This window comes from Rhipicephalus sanguineus, chromosome 7, assembly GCF_013339695.2.
Source record: "Rhipicephalus sanguineus isolate Rsan-2018 chromosome 7, BIME_Rsan_1.4, whole genome shotgun sequence".
Classification (NCBI taxonomy): Eukaryota; Metazoa; Arthropoda; class Arachnida; order Ixodida; family Ixodidae; genus Rhipicephalus; species Rhipicephalus sanguineus.
Window position 1 is genome coordinate 103,477,407 of NC_051182.1, and position 7,364 is coordinate 103,484,770.

A 7,364-nucleotide genomic window follows, 5' to 3' on the forward strand; every position below is an offset into this window, starting at 1 on the left:
CTCGGGTTGTGCAAGTCGCAGAGCAGTTTTCGATTACTGATTATGTGCGCACACGCAAAGAAAAAAAAAAGCGAGTAAAAAGGGTGTCTCTTGTGTCCCACATTCTACACTCTAAGCACTCTAAGGAAAAATGGAGTATTTGGGGAGTATACTCCCCAAATACTCGGTTTTTTCTTAGAGTGTACACCGCGTTATCAGCGTGACATAGCATTCTGATCGAAAAGTGACGAGAGCCGGGTTTTCAATAAAGAAAATGCGGGCAAGCCAGATGACGATTATTGTTGCGTGCACTCTAAGAAAAAATCGAGTATTTGGGGAGTATTTCTGCCACACAACAACAACCGTCATCCACCTCGCGTACTTTCCTCGCGTTATCACCGCGGTCCCGGCACTTCCCTGTCACGAACGGCGCGCGCGTTATCAGAGTGACATATCATTCTTGATAGGAAAGTGACGACAGCCGGGTTTTCAAGAAAGGAAACGCGAGCAAGCCAGATGAAGATTATTGTTGTGTGGCAGAAATACTCCCCAAATACTCGATTTTTTCTTAGAGTGTGGCAGAAATATATTCACGCTGATAACGCGCGCCGTTCGTGACCGGGACGTGCCGGGACCGCGGCGATAATGCGAGGAAAGTACGCGAGACGCAGGGGCGTAGCCAAGGGGGGGGGGGGGTTGGGGGGTTCAAACCCCCCGAAATTTTTCAGTTTTGCTGGCGTATATATGGCACGCACACATACAAACGCACGCACGAACATACATAAAGTATGGTTGAACCCCCCCCCCCCCCGCAAAAAATTTCTGGCTACGCCCTTGGCGAGACGGATGACGATTATAGTTGCGTGGCAGAAATACTCCCCAAATACTCAATTTTTTCTTAGAGTGTAGAGTGTACACTCTACACTCTAGAAAAAGTACAATATTTGGGGAGCATATCTGCTACACAACAATAATCGTCATCTGGCTTGCTCGCATTTACTTTCTTGAAAACCCGGCTCTCGTCACTTTCCTATCAAGAATGCTATATGTCACGCTGATAACGCGGTGTACACTCTAAGAAAAAATCGAGTATTTGGGGAGTATTTCTGCTATACAACAGTAATCATCATCCACCTCGCCTACTTTCCTCACGTTATCACCGCGGTCCCGGCGCTTCCCTGTCACGAACGGTGCGCGCGTTATCAGAGTGACATATCATTCTTGATAGGAAAGTGACGACAGCCGGGTTTTCAAGAAAGGAAACGCGAGCAAGCCAGATGACGATCATTGTCGCGTGGCAGAAATACTCCCCAAATACTCGATTTTTTCTTAGAGTGCAGAGTGATGTAGTGTAAAAAGAAAAAGCGTATTTTGGGTACCTTTGTGTCCCGCAACAACAATCGACATCTATCTCGCGTGCCTTGCGTTTTCACCGCACGCCTGGCACTTTCAAGACACGAACGGCATGCGCGCCACCAGTATGATTAGGCTCTGGTGCGACATAACATTCTTGATGAGAAAGTGGCGAGCACATAATTTTGCAAGAATGAAAACGCGTTAAGTCACTCGAAGAGTGTTGTTTCGTGGCAAGACGCCCCAAAGCGCAGTTTTGTCACACTCTCCGGGAGGTGGGGGAGATGCATCCCTTCAACCTTAGATCAACACATGGTACCCGGCAAAACATACTAAAAAAATAATACAACAGGCTACACGTGCTCCGAGAACAAGACACAATACATGCGTTCAATACATCTGTTCATGCCCATTTTAGCAACGGTTCCCCGCTCGCCCTGTGAGAATTAACGGCCAGGCTAGAGGGAAGACACGACGCGCGTAGCGTTCCTCTTCGTGGCGCTGAGCCGAGAAGTTGCGCCTTTTCCTTCCCTCAACCTCTCCTCCTCCTCTTCCTCTTCGCGTTCCACGACGCGAGGTCGGTAGCATGCCCGAGGTCGGTAGCATGCCCAACGAACGCCAACGGAACGCGATCGTGCAAGTGCTCCGGCTTCGCATCGCCTCATGGTCCCCTTTACCGGGAAATGGTGTAATTTTTTTTCTTTCTCTACGTTTGTTTCTATGTTTGAGCAGCAAAGCTGTTCTACCTCGGCGTAACGTGTGTGACCGTGCCCGAAAACTATCGTCATCATGAACTGGTGTGCGCCACCGAATTTGGGCAGATCCCACTACTCACCGCTACGGCGTGACCTGTACTAATCATGAGAACGAGTACAGAGAGAGAGAGAAAGGGAAGAAAGACAGAGAAACAAACAGAGAGACGGAAATAAAGATATAAAGAAAGATAACAATTCTTGCCGAAAAAAAAATTCTTCAGGAGGCGGTATTCGAACCCGCGTACCCTCGCTCTGAAGGCGAGCGTCCTAACCACTCGGCTATCCAGGCACGCTTCTCGAAGCATGACGCGTCGGTCGACGCGTCGGTCGACGGGGAATGCGAGCGGCGACGGGCCCGTGCTTCGTTGTGCCAAGCTTTGTGCGACTTAGAGCAAGCTGACCAAACCTGAAACCTTCGAATTTGTTGCAGTGCATGAAACACAAAACCTCTATAAAACATCTTTAAAACGTTTAAAACCTCTAGAAGCCTCTATGAAACGTTTTATAGAGGTTTCGTCTTTTATGGGAGGTTCGGTCCCTTCCGGCGGCAAGTTATCTTTTCGTCCGCTTTACTTTCTTCACATTTATATCACGCATAATTACTACAAATAACATACTTTCCTTGGCAGTACTGCATGTCTGTTAGTTCACATTACCGCTGTTTCTTGCAATTTATCTATGCAATAAACTACCAAGCGATGTTGCAACTGTGCGCGATCGCGACATATTTGTCAGCAGATTAAAGGAGATGTAGATCATGGAATTGTAAAATTTTGTAGCTTGCTTTTGTTGAGTTTAGTTTCAATACTACCTGTATTATTTCATGTCTTGTTTCGTACCTTACCTAATACTACATTACACTACCATGTTGTCCGTCTATGCGGACCTGTGCTTTTTATTTACGTTTTCTTTTTTCATGTTCTTCTTAAATATTTCTTTTTTGAGCATAAACCAGTAGTGTTGGAACTACGGCCCCCCATGTAATGCCCACATGGGCCTATAGGGTATGCGAATAAATAAATAAATAAATAAATAAATAAATAAATAAATAAATAAATAAATGATGATAATTTCTTGTCGCTTATCCACGAAATTTTGCCGAGCGTAAACAGCGCCGCTGCTCAAGTGAGGACGCTGGAGACGTGCCCAATGCTGAAACGCGGGCGCTTGACCCACGTCAATATGCCTCGCTGTGAAAAAAAGCAATGCCCATTACTGCTTCATTTTTTTGTATAGGCCATGACGGCACTTGAATCGCGACGTAAATATGTGAGTACACATATGTCACAAAGTGCACGAACTCGACAAGCCCCACCGTCATATGTCGCTGCAGCGTGCGTGGCTGCAGCAGGGGTGCGAACAACCTTTGCTTCCAAAATATCGAATAAACGAAAAAAACCAAACGAGCAAGCAGTCATATTAAAACAAATGGAAAGTGTGCAAGAAATGATGAATCAAGAGGTTGCAAAATAACTGAATTTCTAGTGATAAATAGCACCGAGATTTGTTTTTCTTGGAGCGCGTGCCCTAGTGCTTAATTCTCTCGTCCGCGATCTCCATTTTCTTCTCTTCAACAGCCACAGCACACGCGTATGCTCACTTCGCTGATCACAAACCTGTCACAATGTCATATATGTCTTTCGACGCATAACTGCCATCCTTCGAAGTCTCAGATCCCTGCTCGTGCAATTTCGGAAACGACGGTTCGCTGACAGCCCTTTTTGAAGCAGTGAAGCTCCATAAGCCAGCAGCTACACCACTGTCATTAAACGAATGGTTGCACAACAAAATGGTGCCAGAGTATAGTCCCTACCAACGTTACTAGATCCTGCCAGTTCTCAAACTCCCACGGCGGCTGCCGTAGATGCGTGGCCCCGTTTCGTTTCCGCTCACCAGACGGCGCGGCGGCCACGGTTAGCCCGTTGCTGTGCAGCAGGAAGCCGGCGGCGCGCGTTGTAAATGGCCGTTCTTTGCCTTGAAATACTCGTTCAATGCGTCTGAAATTTCTACTGCCATTAGGGACCTCTTCGAACAATCGTGTGATGCTTTATGTATTACATTACATACATTACATTTCTAAATACGCATTATTTCAACTGTTATTATGAATGTTAACCTTAATTTTGTGTTTTAGAAATAAGTATTCTGTCGTTTTATTTTTTTTTATGAATCAGCTAAATTCCCATTCTTTAACGCCTTGCTCTGTGTATCTACTTTAAGGTTGTCAACAAGTGCATTTTTTGTGTGAATTCTTGTCATGTTGCTGCTGCTATTGTATGGGGAGGTGGGACTAGTCAAGCTGCCTTTAAGCAGCTGTTATTCCGCCATCCTTGCTACTTATGCATGTTTTGTGTTTATGTAGCAATAAACTTCATATATATATATGAGCGGAATGAAAAGCAAAGCTATAGCGGCGAAGCTGCCCGCAAACGTGCGGCCAATGTTTGCGGATATTCGTTACAGCAAACAAAAACTGAGCAAAAAAGAGGAACTTTTATTCTCAGTGCCGCGAAATGCGTTTATTGCCGAGGCCCAACGCACACAATGCAAATGTTCAACGGCTTCACAATAGGCGAGCTTTCTTGGTGGCGATGGCAACTTTCTCGCGGGTTTGAAGGCGTCGGTTGACATCCCTGGCGTAAAAATGCATTCGTTAAGAGTGATGTCAATTGCTTCCTCCGTAACGGCACTCAGCGGCTTCTTCATCAAAACAAGTTCTTCCATTTTTTCTCGCCTTGAGGTCGCGCGAATTGCTCTACGCCGAAGCGACTTCAAGCAAACCCTCTGCTTTTTCCTGCAGTCTTCGCGCTGCTTTGTACGCTGCAGAAAAAGCTTGTTCAAGGTCCTACATTGCGCACATGTAGCGTTAAAGCTCAATACAGTGCAGGTGTTGCGTCTCCACTTTTCACCTTCTTTTGTGGCCATCAGTGATGATGCGATCTTCGGGTACTTTTCAGCAGGGCATCCCTTGCACAGCTTAAGCTTTTAAATGTACCGGATCAAACATTTCAAGTCATCAAACGAGTTCATTTCAATGCTCGGCTCCCCGGCGTAGACGCTGCGAGGCACGATTCGACCATTTGCGCAGACAGTTACTTCGATGTTCTCCGACAGCGCCACTGACGTTTCCACACGGGGAATGTTACTTCTTATACTAAGCTTGTACAGTAGTGCCGTTTGTTCAGCAACGCCAAGAAACCAACCTTCAATCTTCTGTCCCCCTTCGGCCAAGCGAGTTAGCATGTCAAACAAAGGTTCACTACTATCCGTCGTCCCGATGTTTTCTGCTTCGTTGTTGCTATCACCAACTGCTGAAATCAACTGCTCACCTTGTCCTTTTCGACGCTTGCTTTTTGCCGGGGAGAGTCTGCGAGCAGGAGCCTTGCGTTTCCGTGTCGGTTTCGAAAGGAAGCTCGGGCAATTCGGAAACAGCCGAGGCACGGCGTCGTCTTTCAGTGCCCATTTGTCGCGCGGCATCGTTACCAGCTCACCACAAATGTTTTGCTCGAAGACTTTCGAAATGTCCCCATCGCCGACGTGAAGGTCTCAAACAGATCACGTGCTTGAAAGCTTTTTGTCCTGCCTGGGTACTACTCGCTGCCATAGTGCAAGGCGTTCGGCGTCTCGGGGCGGCCTGCAAAAATGTCTCTTCTCACCCGAAGGAAGAACGGAATCGTACCCGCTTTTACACCCGGGCACGAAACAGCGTGGCATGGTTCATACACTTGCCAGCACGGTCCACAGACGTCTGCGGGTACTCGCGCAAACGTTACCAAGCACACTGCAGTGGGCTGTTTACAACGGTCGACTTGCCGCAACTTGCCGGGCAAACTCCGTCGCGCGCGCCCCCACGCGGAGCGCAACGGATCGGCGTCAGGCGGAGCTCCGCAGTTTGAGAACTGGCAGGATCTAGTAACGTTGGTCCCTACCTACACCCCAGTGACCGCGAAAATGAACAGATTTTCGCGGTCTTCCCATGCATATTTTCTGTCTCTCTGACGACGTGCAGCTTCAGGAACTTTGGCACGTCACCAATATTATTATTATTATTATTATTATTATTATTATTATTATTATTATTATTATTATTACTATTATTATTATTATTATTGCCATCATCATCATCATCATCATCATCATCATCATCATTCTCAAGTGAACATGACCTTTAGCGTAGTGCAATGTCGGTAAAGATCCAGCACGAATAATTTCTTAGATATTGAAACTCGCTAGCGAAGATTCGATGAAGATGAGAACAAAGCTGGACTCTTTTTTTTTTTTTGTCGGATGTTCGCTAGGGCGTTTCAATATCTAAGAAATGATTCGTGCTGGATATTATACCGACATTGCACTACCCCACTGCGAGCCCGCATTTAGACCCTGCACCATCACCACAATTGTGACGACGGAACGTCTTTATTTACAACATGGGTAATGTAGAGGTGTATCTCACAGCGAAGAAGAGTCCACGGCGCCTCTTGCGAACTAGTCCAGCTCCGTTGCCCTCTTCGTCGAATCTTCGCTAGCGCGTTTCAATAAACGACAGCTGCGACAATGGTATCGGACAGATACTGTGATCGGGCTTGCTTGTACAAATTCTTGGCGATAGAGAAAGTTGAAGAAGCGTTTTTAGCTTGCGCTCGTTCATTCGTGCTTTTTGTAGAAAATTTGTGCTACGTACCATCAAGATGACATTTATATCAGAACCATGAGCCTTTGATAGTAAACTGAACTCTGAAACCGCATCCATTTTCACAACGAAAATCTTCACCTATTTTGAGTGCCTTTTCTTGCTTTAATGCTGCGCGTGCGGTAAACTCGGATCATTAACGCCGTGCTCAGTATCATTGCGGCATAGCATTCTTGAGCGGAGAGCGCCGAGTTTTCAAGAAAAGTAAGCGGGCAGCTAGGCGATTAATGTTGAGGGATAACAGGAAGCCTTTCATAGCTTACTGTATTGATATATCCTATGAGTACTCAAATGACATTACGCTTGATTTGACAGAGGTAGATATATTGGCAGCTTGCACGTGACGTCATTGACGCACAAAATGGCTCGAACATGGCGACTTATAGATGACATCAAGGCAGCGTAATCACGCGGCGATTAGCCTGCTTCAGTGCGACAACGACGTCGCTGGAACGTTATTGGGCCTCTAGCATGAATAGCGAAAGAACCAGCATGCGATGTACTGGTGACACTTGCGTGACATGACAAAGTTCGCATACCACCATATTGATGCTTCAACGTGGCTATTTAGTTGACGTCAGTGCAAG